The sequence below is a fragment of the Oryctolagus cuniculus genome, chromosome 19 (genome assembly GCF_964237555.1).
Source record: "Oryctolagus cuniculus chromosome 19, mOryCun1.1, whole genome shotgun sequence".
Lineage (NCBI taxonomy): Eukaryota > Metazoa > Chordata > Mammalia > Lagomorpha > Leporidae > Oryctolagus > Oryctolagus cuniculus.
In genome coordinates, this window is record NC_091450.1 from 56,626,538 (window position 1) to 56,650,254 (window position 23,717).

At 41.1% G+C, this 23,717-nt stretch overlaps 2 pseudogenes; one reads left to right on the plus strand and one right to left on the minus strand.

Annotated features, from left to right (window-relative positions):
• The first annotated feature begins 5,082 nt into the window (after window positions 1–5,082).
• On the plus strand, window positions 5,083–17,101 carry LOC138846895 (adenosine deaminase-like protein pseudogene; annotated as a pseudogene).
• Window positions 17,102–18,671: 1,570 nt separating this feature from the next.
• On the minus strand, window positions 18,672–23,071 carry LOC138846969 (egl nine homolog 1-like; annotated as a pseudogene).
• Window positions 23,072–23,717: the final 646 nt, after the last annotated feature.

The window sequence follows — 23,717 nt, forward strand, 5'->3', positions numbered from 1 at the left end:
TTGTAATTCTCATTGTATAGATCTTTAACATACTTGGTTAAGTTCATTCCAAGGTATTTGATTGTTTTTGTAGCTATTGTGTGTGGGATTGATCTTAGAAGTTCTTTCTCAGCCGTGGCATTGCTTGTGTATACAAAGGCTGTTGATTTTTGTGCATTGATTTTATATCCTGCCACTTTGCCAAACTCCTCTATGAGTTCCAACAGTCTCTTAGTAGAGTTCTTTGGATCCTCTAAGTAAAGAATCATATCGTCTGCAAAGAGGGAAAGTTTGACTTCTTCCTTCTCAATTTGTATTCCTTTGATTTCTTTTTCTTGTCTGATGGCTCTGGCTAAAACTTCCAGAACTATGTTAAATAGCAGTGGTGAGAGTGGGCATCCCTGTCTGGTGCCAGAGCTCAGTGGAAATGCTTCCAACTTTTCCCCATTCAATAGGATGCTGGCCATGGGTTTTTCATAAATTGCTTTGATTATATTGAGGAATGTTCCTTCTATACCCAATTTGCTTAGAGTTTTCATCATGAAAGGGTGTTGAATTTTATAGAATGCTTTCTCTGCATCTATTGAGATAATCATATGGTTTTTCTTTTGCAGTCTGTTAATGTGGTGAATCACATTGATTGATTTGCGAATGTTGAACTATCCCTGCATAACAGGGATAAATCCCACTTGGTCTGGGTGGATGATTTTTCTGATGTGTTGCATTCTATTGGCGAGCATTTTATTGAGGATTTTTGCATCTATGTTCATCAGGGATATTATTGGTCTATAATTTTCTTTCAGTGCTGCATCTTTCTCTGGCTTAGGGATTAAGGTGATGCTGGCTTCATAGAAAGAATTTGGGAGGAATCCCTCTTCTTCGATTGTTCTGAATAGTTTGAGAAGAAATAGGATTAGTTCTTCTTTAAATGTCTGGTAGAATTCAGCAGTGAATCCATCTGGTCCTGGGCTTTTCTTTGTTGGGAGGTCCTTTATTACTGTTTCAATTTCTGTTTCAGTTATGGGTCTATTTAGGTTTTCTATGTCTTCATGGTTCAATTTTGGTAGATTGCATGTGTCCAGGAATCTATCCATTTCTGATAGATTTTCTTGTTTGCTGGCATACAAGTCCTTGTAGTAATTTCTGATGATTCTTTTTATTTCTGTGGTGTCTTTGTTATGTTTCCTTTTTCATATCTGATTTTATTGATTTGGGTAATTTCTCCTCTTTTTTTAGTTAGTTGGGCCAATGGGGTGTCAATTTTGTTTATTTTTTCAAAGAACCAGCTCTTCGCTTGGCTGATTTTTTTGCAAATTTTTTATTCAATCCTGTTAATTTCTTCTCTGAGTTTAATTATTTCTCTTCTCCTACTAGATTTGGATTTGGTGTGCTGCAGTTTTTCTAGGTCCTTGAGATGCGCTGAAAGCTCATTTATTTGGTACCTTTCCAATTTCTTGATATAGGCACCTATTGCTATAACTTGCCTCTCAATACTGCTTTTGCCGTATCCCATAAGTTTTGATATGTTGTGTTGTTATCCTCATTTACTTCCAAAAGTTTTTGATTTCTCTTTTGATTTCTTGAATGACCCAGTGTTCATTCAGGAGCATGTTGTTCAGTCTCCATGTGTTTTCATACTTTCTGGGGTTTCCTGAGTTGCTAATTTCCAGCTTCATTCTGCTGTGGTCTGAGAAGCTGCATGGTATGATTCTAATTCTTTTGAATTTGCTGAGACTTGCTTTATGGCCTAGTATGTGATCAATCCTAGAGAAGGTTGCATGCACTGCTGAGAAGAATGTGAAGTCTTTAGATGTAGGATTGAAAGTTCTGTAGATATCTGTTAGATCCATTTGGGCAATAGTGTCGATTAAATCTGCTGTTTCCTTGTTGATCTTCTGTCCAGATGATCTGTCTATTTCTGAGAGTGGAGTATTGAATTCCCCCAGTACTACTGTATTGGAATCTAAATCTCCCTTTAAGTCCCTTAACATATCTTTTAAATAGACCGGTCCCCTGTAATTAGGTGCATATACATTTATAATAGTTACATCTTCCTGTTGAATTGAACCCTTAATCATTATACAGTGTCCCTCTTTGTCTCTCTTAACAGTTTTTGTATTAAAATTTATTTTGTCTGATATTAATATGGCTACACCTGCTTTTTTTTGGTTTCTGTTGGCATGGAATATCTTTTTCCAAACTTTCATTTTCAGTCTGCATGCATCTTTGTTAGAGAGATGTGTTTCTTGTAGGCAACAAATAGTTGGTTTGTGTTCCTTGAGCCAATCAGCAATCAGTGTCTTTTAACTGAAGATTTAAGACCATTAATGTTTAATGTGACTATTGATACGTAGTGACTTTGCCCTGCCATTTTCCCGGAAATATTTTCTAGTATATGCTTTGAGCTTCCCATCCTCTTTTACTGGTAGGTTTTCTTCCTTTACCTTCTTTCATATTGATGGTCGTGTTTCTGTGTTTCTGAGTGTAGCACATCTTTAAGTATCTTTTGCAGGGATGGACGAGTGGCGGCAAAGTCTTTCAATTTCTGTTTGCTATGAAAGGTCTTTATTTCACCTTCATTCACAAATGAGAGCTTAGCAGGATATAATATTCTGGGCTGGCAATTTTTCTCTCTTAGCACCTGTGCTATGTCTCGCCATTCCCTCCTAGCCTGTAGTGTTTCTGATGAGAAGTCTGCTGTAAGTCTAATAGGAGATCCTCTGAGAGTAATCTGACGTTTCTCTCTTGCACATTTTAGGATCTTTTCTTTATGTTTCACTGTGGTAAGTTTAATTACAACGTGTCGTGGTGAGGATCTCTTTTGGTCATGTTTATTGGGGGTTCTATGAGCTTCCTGTACTAGGATGTCTCTGTCCTTCTCCAAACCTGGAAAGTTCTCTGCTAGTATCTCACTAAAAAGCCCTTCTAATCCTTTCTCTCTCTCCATGCCTTCAGGAACTCCTAGAACTCGAATGTTGGTTTTTTTAATAGTATCCTGTAGATTCCCAACAATTTTTTTTTAGATTTCTAATTTCCTCTTCTTTTCTTTGGTTTGACTGTATGTTTTCCTGTGCTCTGTCTTCTAAGTCCGATATTCTCTCTTCTGCTTCACCCATTCTGTTTTTAAGGCTCTCTAATGTGTTTGTCATTTGATCTATTGAGCTCTTCATTTCATTTTGATTTCTCTTCACTATCACACTTTCCTGTTCTACTAGTTTCTGTGTTTCATTTTGATTCTTCCTTAAAATTTCATTTTCACGAGAGAGATTTTCAATCCTGTCCAATAAGGATTTCTGTAGTTCAAGGATTTGCTTTTGAAAACTTATAAATGTTCTTATCATAAATTTTTTGAAATCCATATCTTGCATTTCTTCTATCTCATCATCTTCATAATCTTGGCTTGGGGTGTTTTGTTTATTTGGAGACATCATAGTGTCTTCGTTGATCTTGTTCCCTCGATATTTGTGTTTGTTGCTTGGCATAGTTAATTCATCTTTCATCACTGTGCGTTTTTTTTAATTTTTTTAATTTTATACTATGTCTGTGTTAAGTGGACTGCCTGCTGTTGGAGGAGCCTTGGAGGCTTGAGATGGGTGTGGCCTGAGAGCTCTGCTTGGTTCTTCCGGGTTACAGGTGTGCAAAGGTGACACCCTCAGGTTATGTGTGGTAAATCTCTCTCTCTCTCTCTCTTTCTCTCTATTTATTTATTTATTTTATTTATTCAGGAAGTAAGTAATACTGCACCGTACAGCTGTGCAGAATTTATGGTATTTAGCTTCTGGCCTCTGGCTTCTACCCAAAGTGTCTGTGCAGGCTTTGTTTCTCCTCTGGACTCCCACTGCGTTGCCTAGGCTACTGAATTGTAGTGACTCAGTTCCTTAGCTCTCCCCTGTTGTTATGTAAATCCAGAATGGGGACCTGCTGTTTGTCTCTTGCTCACCTTTGCAAGGTTGGTGGAGAGAGAAACTCATCCCTAACAGTACCCCCCCACCTTTTTTCCTTCTCTCCTGTAGTCAGTCTGGTGAACTTTCCCACTCCCCTCTAGATTCTGACCGCCGTTTCCCCGCCAATGTCTCGGGTTACTGAGCTCACCTCCCCTTCCAGCGCCAATGTGTGGACTCGGAGCCCTGGGCGTCCCAACTCTCGCTGCTGGTGTCTGTGTGACATCCACTCCCCTTCCTGCACTGGCACGCAGACCCTGCGGCTCCCGTGGCTTGGTTTCTGCGTGGTGGGCGACCTTGTTCTCCCAGTAGGTCCTCCGAGTCACAGCCACTAGATCCGGAAGAGTTTCCTCTGCAATTTTTTCCTGATCCTTTTTCTGAGGCTACCGTAACTCCACTTTTATTAAACTAAATTTTCCCGGACTATTGTTGCACGCCCTCCCTATTCTGCCATCTTGGCTCTGCCCCTATATTGAATTTCTAAGTACTGTTTCCAAATGGATTCCTTTGAAACACTAAGCATCTTTTTCTATATTTAAGTATACATTCTTAATGGAAATTTTGTAAGAATGCATGCAATTTAAGTGAGGCAAATTTGTTGTCTTTCTTGCTCTTTATTATCTGAGAGGCAAGTGGAGAGACAGAGCCATGTAGAGAGAAGACAGAAGCAGAACTCTCTTACACTAGTTCATTTCCCATTTGTGCAAAAGAACTGGGAATGAATCTGTTGAAACCAGAAGTCAGGAACCCAATCCAGATCTCTTATATAGGTGGTATGAATCAAAATACTTGATCCGGCGGTGCCAATGAGCTCAGGAAGGGGTAGCTTGTGCTAAAATATGAGGGCAATTGACATTTTTTTGGTTCTGCCGGGAAGACAGCCTGCTACCCCTGTGACATGTGTGTTAAGGGAGCACCGCTTGTCATTTTTCTGTACCAGCTTTTCAGTCTGAAGAGAAAACATGTTTAGAGCCTCATAGTTGGGAAATCTCCAGGTGAAGCTGAGCCCAGACCTACCTAGCGAGCTCATCTCATCAAAATATGTGGAAGTGAAATAATCTGAAGAAAATTCAGGACCACAGAATTTACTGATTGAAATACACTGTATTTTGCACACCAAGAGTAAGAGTGGAGTAGAACCATTTTTTTCCCTACTGCAATCATGGTGGAGGTAGAGGAACAGCAACAGTCATGGAAGACAGACTTTTACTTGGAACTACCAAAACTGGAACTTCATGCCCACTTGAATGGATCCATTAGTTCTAATACCATGAAGAAGTTAATAGCCAAGAAGCCAGACTTTAAAATCCACGATGAGATGACTATGATTGATAAAGGAAAGAAAAGAACTCTTGAAGAATGTTTCCAGATGTTTCAGATAATTCATCAGCTTACTACTAGTCCTGAAGATATTCTAATGATCACAAAAGATGTCATTAAAGAATTTTCGGATGATGGTGTCACATACCTGGAACTAAGGAGCACTCCCAGAAGAGAAAATGCTATTGGAATGACTAAAAAGAGTTATGTGGAATCTATACTTGAGGGTATAAAACAGTCCAAACAAGAAAACTTAGACATCAATGTTAGGTATTTGATAGCAATCGGCAGAAGAGGCGGCCCTTCAGTTGCCAAGGAGACTGTTAAACTTGCGGAGAAGTTCTTCCTTTCTACTGAGGATGTAGTTCTTGGCCTTGACCTTAGTGGAGACCCTACTATAGGATGAGCAGAAGACTTCTTGGAACCTCTTTTAGAAGCTAAAAATGCAGGTCTGAAGTTGGCGTTGCATCTTTCAGAGATCCCAAACCAAGGAAAATAAACCCAAATGTTCCTGGACCTACTTCCTGACAGAATTGGGCATGGAACTTTCCTCAACTCTTCTGAGGGAGGATCCCTGGATCTGGTGGACTTTGTGAGGCAACATCGGATAACTCTGGAACTGTGTTTGACCTCAAACATCAAAAGTCAGACAGTTCCATCTTATGACCAGTATCATTTCGGATTCTGGTACACCATTGCACATCCTTCTGTGACCTGTACCAATGATAAAGGTGTTTTTGCAACATACATTTCTCAAGAGTACCGGCTGGAAGCTGAAACATTTAATTTGACCCAGTCTCAGGTGTGGGATTTATCGTATGAATCCATCAACTACATCTTTGCTTCTGATAGCACCAGATCTGAACTGAGGAAGAAGTGGAATAATCTGAAGCCCAAAGTGCTACAATTTTAAGCTATAATGAAGTCAACTACCTTTGGGTTAGTGTTGCAATCAATCTTCTTCTTCTTTTTTTTTTTTTTTTTTGACAGGCAGAGTGGACAGTGAGAGAGAGAGACAGAGAGAAAGGTCTTCCTTTGCGATTGGTTCACCCTCCAATGGCCACCGCGGCCAGCGCTGCTGCCGGTGCACCGCACTGATCCGATGGCAGGAGCCAGGTACTTATCCTGGTCTCCCATGGGGTGCAGGGCCCAAGCACTTGGGCCATCCTCCACTGCACTCCCGGGCCACAGCAGAGAGCTGGCCTGGAAGAGGGGCAACCGGGACAGAATCCAACACCCCGACCGCGACTAGAACCTGGTGTGCCGGCGCCGCAAGGCAGAGGATTAGCCTAGTGAGCCGCCACGCTGGCCGCAACCAATCTTCTTGTTATATCCCATAAGCTGTCCACCACTGCTTTTAGGAAGCACAGCAGCCAAGTACCATGGGCTCCATTACTGAACCATATCCATGGCTGGTGTTCAGTTAATATGTCTTAAACTGACTAAGGCCTTGAGATGTAGCTTACTTCCCTGCTGTTTACTTGGAAAGACTTTAAGTGCTGTTGCTACCTAAACTCCCTGTTCCACTAGTGATTTCTTTGATTTAGCAGTCCCACCCCAATAGCTAGAGGAATAAAACTAGAGGAATCAAAGTAATTTCTTATCAAGAAAAGTTTTGGAATGATAGCCTACAGTAAAGCAGAAAGGGGAAAATAAATTACCACCAAGACCCTTATAAGCCTGCTAGCTTGTGACAATAGCCCTGTGTTTTGTTGTGCTTACTCTAATCAGACTCCTTTCACTTGAACTCTATCACTGTAGTTTTTTCCTTTTTCTTTTTTTTCACTTGAGCTACCAAGATTTCTACTGCACTACTCATTTTCTTCATTTGCAAAGATCTCTCTAGTAGTGGCAAAACTGGAGTCACTGGGGTTCTGTACATGACCGGTAACCACACTACTGGTCACACTATCAGACTACTGGAGCAGGCCTACATAAACTCACACTTGTAACATGTCTACTTCAGATGAAGACAAGGGACAAACTAAGAACAGTTCTGAATGGTAAGAAAAAGAATTTATTACATATCAAAGTATACTTGAATTGCTTTGTTCCTTAGAATATATATCCTTGATATCAGGAAGTTGGGCTAATACTAATTTCAGTTGCTAAGGGTTTCTGAAAAGCATTTGTTCTCTTTGGGAACAGGGTGAAGGAAGCTCTGAGGTTTTTGAAGTACTTAGATGTATGTTTGTAACTCCGTATAACATTATATTATTCTCTACTCCCATCTACTCATATAGAAATCACAAAGTAAAAAAGTAATGGTTTATCCATAAAACATGGATATTTTGCAGCCACTTAAAGTGTTTATGTATATATATGAAAGTTAGTGATGTGAGTGATTCTAGTTTATTAGCTTTATCATGAAATTCTTTTCACAGTATGAAAGTCATACTAGTTTTAATTGGGAGTGGGAAAGTGAGGATGGAATAGGTTTTTCCTGTTTGAGGTTCCAGAATTCAAAATATGTGGATTGACTGACTTACCTCAAACAGTAGAGTTAGAAACATACCAGAGGATTCCAATTCAATCCCATCAAGGTGGCATGTACCAATGCCATCTCACTAGTCCCAGTGATCAATTTCTGTTCACAATTGATCATAATGATAGGACTAAAAACCAAAGGGATCACATAAACAAGAATAGTGTCTGATATAGAACATTTATGAAACTATGACTAACATCAAAAAAATTGGTTGGAGATTTTTTCTTTGTTTGAAAGACAGAGAGAGGGAGAGACAGGGAAAAAGAGAGATCTTCCATCTGTTGGTTCACTCCCCAGGTGGTCACAGTGGCCGGGGCTGGGTCAGCAGCCAGGAATCCCATCTGGATTTCCCACGTGGGAAATAGGGACACAAGTCCTTGAGCCATCATCTGCTGCTTCTCAGGAGCACTGGCAGGGAACTGGATCAGAGGTGGAATAGCCAGGACTCCAGCTGGTACTCCGACATGGGATACAGGCCGGGATACAGGCATCCCAATGCTGACTAAACTCATTAAGCCACAATGCCTGCCTGGTAACATCAAATTTAATCATGAAATATTTAATGTTTTCACTTAAGATCAGTACAAGTAAAGGACAGCTGCTCTAACTACTGCTCTGTGATACTGATCTAGAGGTCCTAGCCAATATAATAAGGCAAGCAGAAGTAAAAAGTAGAAGGATTAGAGAAAGAAAGAAGTAAAAACCATTTCTATTTACAGATAACATGATTATTTACTTAGTAATCTACAAACAACTAAACGAATTCTACAAAATGAAGTAACAGTCACAGGAAGAAATCAATATTCAAAAATCAGTTGAAGAAAAAGGTGAATGATTACAGTAGAAGAACACACAGTGGGAAACACCTTACTGCATCAGAAAATAAGGGAGTGCAAAATGAGTACAAGAGCTAATTTGAAGAGACTCCTACAGTCCACTCTGAGATAATTTTAGCATTGAAATATAGGATAGTAATAGATTTTTTAAAAATATTTATTCATTTATTTGAAAGTTAGAGACATCCTCTGTCTGACAGTTCACTTTCCAGATGGCTAGAGTGGCCAGGGATGGGCCAAGCCAAAGCTAGGAGCCAGGAGCTTCAAATGGGTTTCCCATGTGGGTAGCGGGGGCCTGAGTGCTTGGATCATCTTCCGCTGCTTTTTTCCAGGACATTGCCAGGTAGTTGGATCAGGGGTGGAGCAGCCAGGACAGGAACTGGCATCCAAATAAATAAGCTGGTGTTGTAGGTGGTGGCTTCACCTGCTGTGCCACAGTGCTGACCTCAGGATAATAATAGATTTTTAACTCATCAAAATAAAAAATTTGAGTTATAGTAGTAATAATATATGGAGGAAAAGGGAAAGTTTTTCCTTAAAGTAGCATGTCAGCTAATATACAGTCAGTCTTCTGTATCCATGGGTTCTGTATCTGTGAGTTCTGCATCTGTGGATTCAGCTAACTGCAGATTGAAAATATTCAGAAAAACAATTGTGCCTACACAACAGTGTGTACAAACTTACTTACCATCATTTCCTAAACAGTAGTGTGACAACCATTTATATAGTGATTACATTGTAGTGACTTTGAGATGATTTAAAGTATGTGAAAGGATGTACATGGACTTGAGCATCTCTGGGAGGTCCTAGAATCAATTCTCCATGGATACTGAGAGATGATTATAGGGAAAGAATGATGGAGTTAGAAAATGTAGTGAATGGAGGCCAGAATTTTGATGTAGCGGGTTGAGCTGTCCCTGTAACACCAGCGTCCCGTATGGGTGCCAGTTTGAGTCCTTGCTGCTCCACCTCCAATCCAGCCCCCTGCAAATGAGCCTGGGAGGGCAGCAGAGGATGGTCCCAGTGCTGGGGCCCCTGAACCCATGTGGGAGACCTGGGTGAAGCTTCTGGTTTGGGCCTGGCCCGGCCCCAGCTGTTGCAGCTATTTGGGTATGAACGAGCAGATGGAAGGTCTTTCTATCCTCTCTTTCTGTAACTTTGCCTTTCAAATAAACAAATCTTTAAAAAAAGAAAAAGTAGTGAATGCTAAAACTGGTGGATGAAACAAAGTATTTAATGAGAAACACGGTCTCAAAGTATTCCTACATATTACTAATAACAATGGGGGACAGTAACTACAGTGAATAAACCTAATAAACACACCATAGCCAAGGAACAAAGTTAATACCACCAATATTGGGAGAAACTAAATCATGTGTCTCCTGATAGTATGCACTCAAAAAGACACAACATTTCTTTTATGGTATTCTTTCCAAAAATGCACACACTGAACCTAATCATGAGGAACCATCAATTAAACCTAAACTGAAGGTCATTCTAAAAAATAACTGACCTAATACTCTTCAAAAAGTGTGAAGGTCAAGAAAAATGAAGGGTAAGATTTAAAAGAGACTAAAAAGAAATGTCAGATGTAAAATATGATCCTGGAGATGGGCGTGCATCCCACATTGGAGTGCCAGTTTCAATCGTAGCTACTCCATTTGTGATACAGCTCCCGCTAATGTGACTTGCACATGATGGCTCAGGTGTTTGGGTCCCTGCCATCCATGTGGGAGAGCTGGGTGGAATTTCTGACTCTTGGCTTCAGCCAGGCCTAGCCCTGGCTGTTATCATTTGAGGAATGAACCAGCCACACATGGAGGATCTCTCCCTGTCTCTATCCTTCTCTGTCATTCTGTCTTTCAAATAAAGAAATCCTTACATAAAGACATGACACTGGATTGCATATTGGATGAAGAAAAAAATCATTATAAGGAACACTAGTGGAGTGATTTTAAAAATGTGAATGAAGAGTATTAATTTTAAATGTCCTGATGTTGATAATTATTCTGTGGTTATTTCAGAGAACGTCCTTGTTCTTAAGAAATACACAATATGAAATGTTTAGGGGTAAAGAGCCCTGTGTCTCCTAGTTGCTATCAAGTGATTTTTATTTTTTATTTTATTTTTTTATTTGTAAGACAGAGTTACAGAGAGGCAGAGGCACAGAGAGAGAGAGAGGTCTTCCATCCACTGGTTCACTCCCCAAATGGCCGCAATGGCCGGAGCTGTGCTGACCTGGGGCCGGGAGCCAGGAGCTTCCTCCGGGTCTCCTACTGGGTGCAGGGGCCCAGGGACTTGGGCCATCTTCTACTGCTTTCCCGGGCTGCAGCGGAGAGCTGGATCGGAAGTAGAGCAGCTAGGACTTGAACCAGTGCCCATATAGGATGCCGGCACTGCAGGCTGCAGCTTTACCCACTATGCCACAGTGCTGGCCCCAATCAAGTGACTTTTAAAATGTGTACATAGGGGCCAGCGCCACGGCTCAATAGGCTAATCCTCCGCCTGCGGTGCCCGCACACCAGGTTCTAGTCCTGGTCGGGGCGCCGGATTCTGTGCTGGTTGCTCCTTTTCTGGTCCAGCTCTCTGCTGTGGCCCAGGAGGGTGATGGAGGATGGCCCAGGTGCTTGGGCCCTGCACCAGCATGGGAGACCAGGAGAGGTGCCTGGCTCCAGGCTTCCAATCGGCGTGGTGTGCCGGCAGCAGTGGCCATTGGGGGGTGAACCAATGGAAAAGGAAGACCTTTCTCTCTGTCTCCCTCTTTCACTGTCCACTCTGCCTGTCCAAAAAAAAAAAAAAAAAGAAAAGAAAGAAAAAGTAAAAACAAACAAACAAATGTGTACATAGGTATATGTCTGTATATACAGAAAGAATCTAAAGCAAATTTCCAAAAACTTTACTTTGGTGAAATTAAATATACAGGAGTTTTTTGGAACTTTTTCTGTTAAGTTTTAAATTATGTCAAGAAAAAAAGTAACAAAAGTTACAAAAAACTACATATATGTAGATATGGAACAGACCCTCTGGAACTTTATTTCCTTGATTTCTTTCATGATCTGCTATTTTGAAAAACATGCCCAGTTTCTACTGATAATACCAATTCATCCTATGAGTACATTCTATTTTAATTTTCAGAGTTCCTTCCCAGACCTACTTGATATCACAGTGGCTGCTGCTTCTGCCCTATGCTAAAAACATACATTTTTTGAAAAGATTTATTTTACTTATTTGAGGGGCAGAGTTACAGAGAGAGAGAGGATAGAGACACACAGAGAGAAAGATCTTCCATCCATTGGTTCACTCTGCAGATGGCCACAACTACTGGGACTGGACTGGGCCAAGGCCAGGAGCCTGGAATTTCATTCACGTCTCCTATATGGGTGTCAGGGAACCAAGCACTTGGGCTATCTTCTGTTGCCTTCCCAGGAGCATTAACAGGGAGCCAGATTGGAAATGGAACAGCTGGGACTCAAACCTAGCACTCATATGGGATGCCAGTGTCACAGGCAGCAGCTTAATCCACTGTGCCAAAACAGTGGCTCCTTTAAGGGTGTATTTAGCTCATGGTTTATTATTTTACCTACATGAGATCCACATCAAGACCATCACTAGAACTTGGCCCAGTCTCTTAAATGGTTGCTTCCTCATTTATCTGTTAAAAATTGACAAATGTCAACTTTGGACAAACAGGGATTTGTGAAGCCTAAGAAATGTTCAGATGCTTGGTGGCCACAGCATGAGATATTGGAATATGGACCTCACTGTGTAAAATAACATAGTGTCCTTTGGTTTCTCTGCTGCTCAGGGAAGATGTCAATAAAATACTATTTTTAAATTGAAAAAAAAAATACTTGATCCATCACCTGCTGCTTCCCAGGGTGTCTGATATTACAAGGCCAGAATCTGGAGTAGAACCAGGGCTCAAATTGAGGCACTATATTATATGTGGGCATCCCAACTTGTGACTTAACTGCCAGGCCACATACCCATTCACTTTTATTGTTTCTAAAATTTCTTGACAGTCCAAGACTCTTAAATTACAATACTCTATGATGTACCCTGGATGCAATTTCTCTTGTAATCTTCATACTCATCTTTAATGGTTTGAAAGTCACATTTTATTCCTGAAGTGTAGATATAGAATTATCTCTATAGATTACTCTAAAATTGGCAAATGTTATTAAGACTTTTCATGGAAATAAATGAATCATATATCTGAATGATATAACAATTGTAAATATTAAGGTGACCAAAAGAAAGTATCAAATGACATGAAACAAAAGACACATGGGTGATCACTGAGGTCATAAATAAGAGTGTCAATTGTTAAATCAACAACAGGAGTCACTGTGTACTTACTCCCTATGTGGGACCTCTGTCCGTAATTTGTTGTACTGTGAGAAGTAAGTATAAACCTTGTTTTCAAACAGTACTTTATATGTTGTGTGTGTGTGGTACAAATTGTTGAAATCTTTAAGTGTAGAAGTGGTCTTCTGCATATATACTTAATTAAAAATGAATCTGAATGAAGAATGGGATGGAGAGGGAGTAGGAGTTAGGATGACAGTGGGGGTGGGAGGGTGGGTATGGGGGAACAACCACTATATTCTTAAAGATGTACCTATGAAATTTATATTAATTAAATGAAAGCTTTCTAAAAATTTTTAAAAAGAAGTCAATAAAAAAATAGAAGCCCGGAAGCCTTGGGTATTTAAAACTCAAATAACCTATATAATCTATGGGTAAAAAAAAAAAAAAAAACACAAAGAAAATTAGAATTTGTGTTGAATGAAACAAAAATACAAAATAACAATGACAACTGTGGTAGATACATGGAGGCCAGAATGTCTTTGTGACTCTCACATCTGAGGTGGAAACTACTGCCCTTTGAATGTAGGCTGGCCAAGGCTTACTGAGCCAATAAAGTTGGCATATTTAAAACACTGAAAAAGCTAGTAGTAGCAAAGGATGCCACCCTAACTGGAAATGTATTAAATTTAATTTGAATATTGCTCTCTAAATAAATGACAATATTTTAATAGTTTGTTATGATATCAACTTTTAATTTTGGATTTAAAATGTTAAGAAAAAAGGGAGAAACTTATTTTATATAATAAAATAGGATTGCAATAACTTATTTATATAATATTAATGATTCAAAAGCAGCAAAAGAAAACTGCAACAGGAATTGTATAAAATTAAAACTACTTATACACAACAAAAAGCACTATCAGAGTGAAAAGGGAACCCATTTAATGGGAAAAGTCTTTACAATTCATATTACAGAAGATATCATTATTGGAGATATATTGCATATAAGAAAATCCTACAACTTAGAAACAAAAACATTTAGAGATGGACAAATGATTAAATAATTCTACAATTACTATAGAGACCTTCTCTGTTAAACATAAATTGAAAAAATTTCACCCCACTTGTTCAGCTTTATGAAGGATGTTTAAGGATGTGCTACACACAGAAACACAGAAACAGGGTCATCAATATGAAATAAAATGAAGACATAAAATGTCCTAGTAAAAGTACAAAGGAAATCCAAAATAAACAATAGGAAATAGGAATATTCACCAGCACCGTGGCTCAATAGGCTAATCCTCCACCTTGCAGCGTCGGCACTCCAGGTTCTAGTCCCGGTCGGGGAGCCGGATTCTGTCCTGGTTGCCCCTCTTCCAGGCCAGCTCTCTGCTATGGCCAAGGAGTGCAGTGGAGGATGGCCCAAGTGCTTGGGCCCTGCACCCCATGGGAGACCAGGAGAAACACCTGGTTCCTGCCATCAGATCAGTGTGGTGCGCCGGCCGCAGCGTGCCAGCCGTGGTGGCCATTGGAGAGTGAACCAATGGTAAAAAGAAGACCTTTCTCTCTGTCTCTCTCTCTCACTGTCCACTCTGCCTGTCAAAAGTAAAAAAAAAAAAAGGAATATTCATGGAAAAATGGCAGGGCTGGGGCTCGTGCTGTGGCACAGCAGGCTAACACCCTGGCCTGAAGTGCCAGCATCCCATATGGGTGCCTGTTCGAGTCCCGGCTACTCCTCTTCTGATTCAGCTCTCTGCTGTGGCCTGGGATAGCAGTAGAAGATGGCCCAAGTCCTTGGGCCCCTGCACCCAAGTGGGAGACCCAGAAGAAGCTCTTGGCTCCTGGCTTTGGATCAGCACAGCTCGGCCCATTGCGACGAATTGGGGAGTGAACCAGATGAAACACCTCTCTCTCTCTCTCTCTCTCTCTCTCTGCCTCTCCTCTCTCTCTGCCTCTCCTCTCTCTGTGTAACTCTGACTTTCAAGAGAATAAATAAATCTTTTAAAAAAGGGAGAAAAATGGCAGGGCTAAGTTGTTCTTTATCAATAGGCACCTTGAATGCAAATGGCTTCAACTCTCCAATTAAAAGATACAGACTGGCCGAATTGATTGAAAAACAAGACCCATGTATTTGCTGCCTACAAGAAACACCAACAAAGATACATGTGGACTGAAACAGAAAGGATGGACAAAGTTATTCCATGCTAATGGAAACTAAAAAAGAGCTGATATAGCCCTCCTAATATCAGACAAAGCATATTTTAACACAAAAACTGTTAAAAGAGAAAAAGAAGGGCACTATGTAATAATTAAGGGAACAATTCAACAGGAAGATATCATTATAAGTGTATATGTACCCAGTTACAGGGCATCTGGATATTTAAAAGAAATGTTAGGGACCTAAAGAGAGATATAGACTCCAATCCAATAGTAATGGGGGACTTCAATACTCCACTTTCAGCAATGGACAGATCACCAGACAAAAAATCAGCAAGGATACAACAAAGTTAATCAATATTGTAGACCAAATGGACCTAAAAGATATCTACAGAACTTTCCATCTCACAGTAGCAGAACACACATTCTTCTCACCAGTCCATGGAACTTTAGGATAGACCATATGCTATGCCATAATGCAAGTCTCAGAAAATTCAAAACAATTTAAATCCTACCATGCTTCTTCTCTGGCCACAATGGAATGAACCTGGCAATCAACAATTTAAGAATCTCTAGGACATATGCAGACAAATGGAGACTGAACAACATGCTCCTGAATGAATAGTAGGTCATAGAACAAATCAAAATATTTCTGGAAAGAATCAAAGAGTACAATACATCATATCAAAACTTATGGGGTACAATAAAGGAAGTGTAGAGAAGGACGTTTATAGCAATTGGAACCTACATAAGAAATTGAAGGGCTGGCACCGCGGCTCACTAGGCTAATCCTCCACCTTGCGGCGCCAGCACACCGGGTTCTAGTCCCAGTCGGGGCGCCGGATTCCGTCCCGGTTGCCCCCCTTCCAGGCCAGCTCTCTGCTGTGGCCAGGGAGTGCAGTGCAGGATGGCCCAATTGCTTGGGCCCTGCACCCCATGGGGGACCAGGATAAGTACCTGGCTCCTGCCATCAGATCAGCGCCAATGGCAAAGGAAGACCTTTCTCTCTGTCTCTCTCTCTCTCTCACTGTCCACTCTGTCTGTCAAAAAATAAAAAAAAAATAAAATAAAATAAAAAAAGTGGATGAGGCATAGGATAAGATCTGGTGGAAAGAAATTGAAAGACACCAAATAAGTGAGCTGTCAATGCATCGCAAGGACCTAGAAAAACAATGAACCAAACCCCAAGTTAGTAGAAGAAAAGAAATAATTAAAATTAGAGAAGAAATACACAAAATTGAAACAAAAATACAAAAGATCAGTGAGGGCCAGCACCATGGGTCAGTTGGTTAATCCTCTGCCTGTGGCACCGGCATCCCATATGGGCACCAGGTTCTAGTCCCTGTTGCTCCTCATCCAGTCCAGCTCTCTGCTGTGGCCTGGGAAGGCAGTGGAGGATGGCCCAAGTGCTTGGACACCTGCCCCCAAATGGGAGACTGAGAGGAAGCTCCTGGCTCCTGGCTTCAGATCAGCGCAGTTCCAGCCATAGTGGCCATTTGGGGGGTGAACCAACAGAAGGAAGATCTTTCTTTCTGTCTCCCTCTTTCTTACTTTCTATAACTCTACCAGTAAAATAAATAAAAAAGATCAGTGAAATAAGGAGCTGATTTTTTTGAAAAAATACACAAAATTGATACACCACTGGGCCAACTAACCAATAAAAGAAGGAAAAGATCCAATTCAATAAAATCAGAGATGAAAAAGGAAATATAAAAATAGATAATATAGAAATAAAAAGAATCACTGGGACAAATTACAAAGAGCTATATGCCAATAAATTTGAAAGTCCTGAAGAAATGCATACATTTCTGCACACATACAATCTAATTAAATTGAGTATGAAGACAGAAAATCTAACAGACCAATAACCAAGACAGAAACTGAATCACTAATTAAACCATCCCAATAAAGAAAAGCCCAGGGCTGGATGGTTTTACTACTCAATTCTACAAGACATTTTAAGAGAACTAATTCCAATTCTTCTCAAGCTATTCAAAACAATTGAAAAAGAGGAAAACCTCTTAAACTCGTATGACACCAGCATCATCTTCATTCCTAAACCAGAATAAGAAACAACAGAGAAAGAGATCTGTAGATGAATATCCCTGCTGAATATAGATGCAAATATCCTCAAAAATATTAGCTAATTGAGCAACACATCAGAAAGATCATTCACCCAGACCAACTGGAGTTTCTCTCTTATAGATACGGATGTTTCAACATTCTCAAATGAATAAATGTGATGTGATACATCACATTAACAAATTGAAAAAAAACAAACCATATGGTTATCACAATGGATGAAGAGTAATTCCACTCTAGGAATTTACCCAAATGAAATGAAATCAGCATATGAAAGTTATCTGTACCCCCATGTTGATTGCAGCTGAATTCACAATAGCTAAGATATGGCGTTGATGCAGATGTCCATCAACTGATGACATGATAAAGAAATTATGGTATATATACACTATGGATCACTACTCAGTTATAAAAAAAAAAGAAAGCCTGTCCTTTGCTACAAAATGGATACATCTGGACACCATTATATTTAGTGAAATAAGTGCATCCCCAAGACATAAATATCATATGTTTTTCCCAACCTGGGATAACTAATAAAGTGCCCAAAATGTAATGTATTGGAGTGAAATAGGCATTTTGAAACTTGATGATTGCAGTTCTTGTTGAGGAGCAGTGTTTTTTTTTTTTTCTTCATACTGTTTGTTGAACTCTTACTTAGTGTAGGGTTAACTATACAATCAGCATGTAAGCTGAAAATACATCTTTGTAAAAATTAAGAGTGGAGGCCAGCGCCGTGGCTCACTAGGCTAATCCTCTGCCTGCAACACTGGCACCCCAGGTTCTAGTCCTGATTGGGGCACTGGATTCTGTCCCAGTTCCTCCTCTTCCAGTCCAGTTCTCTGCTGTGGCCCGGAAAGGCAGTGGAGGATGGCCCAAGTGCTTGGACCCTGCACCCACATGGAGACCAGGAGGAAGCACCTGGCTTCTAGCTTCAGATCGGCATAGCGCGCTAGCCATAGTGGCCATTCGGGGAGTGAACCAACAGAAGGAAGACCTTTCTCTCTGTCTCTTTCTCTCTCACTGTCTAATGCTGCCTGTCAAAAAAAATTAAGGGTGGGAATATGAGAGGGAGGAGGAAGAAGTGTTTCAGCATGGTTGGGAGGGAGGGAAGAGTGGGAAGTATCACTATGCTGAAGATACATGAAATTGTGTAACTTAAATATAATTTTAAAAACATTTTTAAAAGATGGAAATTATTCCTTTTGTATAAAGAAGTTGCCAATTTTGTTAAAGTAAAAAACTCCCCCAAATTTAGTGCCTTGTAACTCTTTTTTTTTTTTTTTTACAGACAGAGTGGACAGTGAGAGAGAGAGACAGAGAGAAAGGTCTTCCTTTGCCATTGGTTCACCCTCCAATGGCCACCGTGGCTGGCGCACTGATCCGATGGCAGGAGCCAGGTACTTATCCTGGTCTCCCATGGGGTGCAGGGCCCAAGCACTTGGGCCATCCTCCACTGCATTCCTGGGCCACAGCAGAGAGCTGGCCTGGAAGAGGGGCAACTGGGACAGAATCCGGCTCCCCGACTGGGACTAGAACCCGGTGCCACAAGGGGGAGGATTAGCCTGTTGAGCCACGGCACCGGCCTACTCTTTCTTAACTATATGCTCATGCTCATCCCTCCAATCCACAGCAACCAGAAATCTACTATTTTGAGAAATCTGCCTGTTGTAAACATTACATGCAGTTGATGATGGTATCTAAGTGTTCTTATGCACAATGTAGAGCCCCCATCAACAAATGAGGTCAGAAACCTACCTCTCAGTTGCACTCAACTATAACATATGAACAGCAGCAGGTACCTGGGAAAGGAGAAAAAATGAGCATGTCTTGTCACACTCAGAATACTCACCAACCAACTGCTGGGAGAGGAAGCCTCATGCTCTTGACTCCACATGTCTGAAATAGAGTTCCCATTTCACTGACAGGAGAGAGAGAGAAGTTCTGGATTGAAATACCACTGGATCTCCATGCTGTTACTGATTCTTAGAAGATCTTCTTCAGTAAGTATTTTTCTTTTATTTGCTGTATGACCTTCCAATCATTTAAAGAACATTTAAATGGTTGGCTTTTTGTTTTTCTTTTAAGTAATTTTCTAAATAGGGGTCTGTCATGCCAGAATTTTCTCTAGGAACCATTAAATTTTTTTCAAGAACATTTATATGTCTTTTTAATTAGGTTAGCTTTACAAGCAACTTGAGAGCTGTTTCATAAAGAAACACTGCTTCCCAAATTATGACTTTATAGTCTTTTCTATATAGGAATCCTGAAATTATTTGCCTACTATTGATAAAGTTCTGTGTTTTACAACTGGTTAATGTGTTGAATACAAATAAGCATTGTGAAGAATTATCTTTAACCAGGATTAAACACATAGATGCCACAAATCATTTTCAATTTAGTTTTAATTATAGTCCTGCTCGGTGACAAGTTAACGGTCCCACTAACATCAAATGAATAGTTTCAGGGAGTATTAAAATAAATGACTATCCTGATTTCTTGATATTTTCACAATGATCTCCAAGAAAGTATATAAACTTATTCAAAAAATATACAATTTAAGACCTGTCTATCAAGCACAACCAATAGATATTAGAATCTGATAACTGTACAACTGCAAAGGTACACACATTTGAACAACAGGGGCTCCCAAATTAAAAAGCTGTGCTATACATCTTAACAGACTTCACTCTACATAAAACAATTCCTACTAACCCTAAAAATGATAGTGCTTTCAAGATATGGTCCAAGGCAGTGCACTGCACTATAGATGAGATGGCAAGAATAACTTGCACTCCCAGATCAGGCTGGCAGAGAGGAACTTACTGTAGGGATGTTATGTTAGCATCTGGGGGAGGAAGTAAGACAAAGCTGAACATGGGCAAGGAGAAGCAACAAACTATCACCTTTTTTCCTGCAGGTTCTCCTAAGTGAGAACATGATATCAAATAATTAATCATTCTAAATTCACACTGTCAGTTTCACTAAATAATTTTTTTCATTTTTTACATGAACAATAGCAATATTTTAATAAAAATTACTGAGATTTCCATAGAAAAGGTCTGTAATTACATACAAACTATACAGATTCTAAAACTGTTGTAAATTGAAATATATAGGAATATTTCTGTATACTCAGATTTCGGCAAAGAAGATAGAGGAAGGAGGATAGAAAACTTAAATTAGTAAGGGCTCTTTGCTAAAGGGCCTAAGAGAATGAAATCCAGGAAGTCTATCTCAACTCATTCTTTAAATAACAGAAGTCTTAGAGGCCTTGCGTGATTATGTGGTGTTTCTTCTTTTTCTAAAATGTAAAAAAGAAACCCCCCCAAAATAAAATTGTCTGGTTTCGCACTTTTTTGTTTTTCTAAACTAAGCATACATCTATCAGTACTGACAAGAAGGCTGGCATCACATTTGAGGAATGCCTCAAGAGCTGTCTGAAGACTCACTGAACAACAAGTCTGCATAAACACATTTCCTTCTCAGTGCAAATATAATCTCCCCCTGATATTCTTCAAAAGAAACAAGGTTCTGATCTGCAAATCAGATGGATCATAGTAATAGGAAGAAAACAATAAATTTAAAAGTACAATCAATTTGAGAAAACATTGGAAATGGGAAATCATCATCTAACTCTTTAGGAAACACCTGAAAGCAGAAGAAAGCCTTTTATCTTAGGAACTTGATGCTGAGGATAATCTCAAGCTTATTTAGAGGCAGTCATTTTAGTTTTGTTAAAAAAAAAAAACAAGTTTGAAAAGATAAATCCTTCATACAGTGTATTTTTCCTTATAAAACATGAACTAAAGTTACTGGTAATAAATGGTGACTGTTTTACTGTTAGGTTTTATTATTAACAATGTCAAAAACATGATGGCAGCAATCTTTAAGAATCCAAAATAGAGCAAGATTGGACTACAAAACATCTGAAACCACTGGTAAAGTGCTCCTTTTCTTATTTTAAATGAAAAGAAAATTAATTAATCATCAGTCACTAGCAACAATCATTTTTAAGGTGTTTTAGGGCAAAATTTAATAGTATGAAGAGGTTTATAAAAATAGATTGAGAATAATAATTTTGAGAAATAATACTGTAATTTTTTCTCAATTCAGTTTTGATAAATTGTACCTAATCATACAAAAATTACCCCAAATTCAAACTTGATATAAAAAAGGGAGAGATGAACTCAGCTAGATGACAGATTGGACAAAATATAAGAAAGAAAAAATTCTGCACAGGGCACTTACTTCATGTACAGATGTAAAAACCCTTTCAACTGATAGCTTACCTTCCTCTCATAAGCAATCACAGATTTGGGGTACATTATGCAGTACAAAGTCACAGCAATTAAATCTTCTTGTTTGATGCACCACAAAACAGTTGTATCTTTTCCTCATTAAAATGCCAACTGGTTGTCTATTTTTCTTTATCCCATTTATTTGCATTCATAAGTTAACAAATAGTGTCAGCAATTATTGTAGTGAACTGAGGGTATTGCTGGATGAGAGGCTTTATAAGACACCTTTACTGATTGAATCAGGTTTATTGAGTTCAATCTCCACTCCTTTTTCACCTGTTAGATATTTTATTTTAGCTCGTGCTTTCTCATCTGCATCAAAATACCAAACAGTTATTGTAGCATATGCTGGTTATACTTCATGAGGGTTGTGCCAGTCAGACCAGTAAAACAGTAGTCTATCAAATTTGGGTTCAATGTCAGCAAACTGGGCTTGCATTCTGGAAAAAATTCAAAGTATACCTCCGCTTGGCACCCTAGTCCTTATTAAGATAATATATACATGTCAGACATCTCCCATCTCCATTTGGATTATCAACATACTGCACATAACCTGTTCCACTGCCTGGATAACAAACAACCATGGCTTTCATCCGGCCATTGATTTTGTAGTTGTCCAGCTTCTCGTTACAGTGGTGGATCACGTCTTTCATGCTGCTCATCAGCAGCCCAATGGTTTCACAGCAGGGCTCTTTGCCCTTGATCCAGGTGATCTTATCGCTTGGGATGTCCTTGGACGAGTCGCTGTTCTGGCTAACCAGCTGGCCATCCGTGAACCTGCAGGTGTAGTGCAGGGTGCACCTCGTCGCGGATCTGCTGCCCAGTCTCCTTGCCCAGGAAGTCATCCACTACACAGATACCATGCTTGTTCATGCAAGACAGGATGTACTCGAGCGCAAGCTTCAGTGACCACAGCAGCTTCTCTGCCCTTTGGGCCGCAGGCCGACGCTGTGGCCCAGCCTTCCCTGGGTGTGTTGCTTGGTGGGTACAGGTTCCCCTTCTCCAGGTACAGCGACCAGCCGGTCAGTGGTGCCTCCTTCCCAGGCTCCGCCTTAACCGATGCAGGGCCCTGGAGGGCAGGGTTCACAGGAGGCAGGGACACAGCTACTGCAGGGTTGGCCAGGAACTTGGCCTTTGCCTTGGTCGCATCTCCGGCGGCCGGCCAGCCTGAAACTTTGGCGGCGGCGGCGGCGGCGGCGGCGGCGACGCTGTCCCGAAGCGCCGCTCCTTTTCTGGCCTCCCAGGCTCAGACCCCACCGGCACTGGGCAGCGGCCTGGGTGCTGGTGCTGGCCTGCTCCGTGGCCAGAGGCGCCCTCGCTGCCCTAGCACAGGAGCTTGTGTTTCTTCCGGTCCTTCCTTGCAGCAGAAGGAGCTGCGGCAGTGGCCTCAGCACAGCAGGTTCTCCATCTTCCCGCAGGGCTCACAGTACTGCTGGTCCCATTTGCTGGGGCTCGGCCCGCCAGGCCCGCCACTGTCATTGCCCATGGTGGCAGCGGCGGTGGTCGAGTAAGAGAGGTGGTGGCCGCAATGTCTAGCCCAGGGCCAGGGGGCAGGGAGAGCTGTAGGGAATGTTACCGTGCCATGCGCCTGCCGCCCCTCTACTCAAGCAGGCCAGCGCCCCTCGCCCTCTGCCAGGCTGCTTTCTCGTCTTTGGGTACGACCCCGCAGCATCAGCGGCTGCCTCAGTGCCTCATCTCGCAAGGGCCAAGGGTGTATGGCCTGCGTGGTGGACAAGGATCTCCACTCTGGGCACACAAGATCATCAGCATTCCGGGCCACCTCATTAGCATCCCGGGCGGCCAGGCCCGGTTTCTGGAGGAGCGCAGGGTGTGCAGACTCCTCTATCTCTGCGTACTCTGCTCTGTATGTACACCACAGCCCCCTTGAGACCCAGTTGGGAGGCATGAGAGGCCTGCAGGAGGGCCAAGGGGGGCAGTGGCTGCTTACAGGCTTGGTCGCAGGTGTGGCACCTAGGCCTCCTCCTTAGATCGCCTGCACTCTGCAGGACATGGCCTCGGCCTAGGGTCCAGCCCCATCTCTCCGATCCCTGAGCCCTTTCTGCCTCAAGTTGGGAAACTGCGGTTACCAGGAGCATCAAACTGTTGGCCATTTTCTCTGCTCCCTGTTCCTGACTGACACTGACATCTGCTTTCTGCAGTACTGGACCTTTCGTTTTTATTCTAGAATATTTCATCTGCTCCCTGCTATTTAGCGCTGATTGTTGCACAGTTCCCTAGCCACTGGAATGTTAATTACTTGAGATGATGCCTCTCACTTCTCAGGACAACCCTAACCAATAAGGTA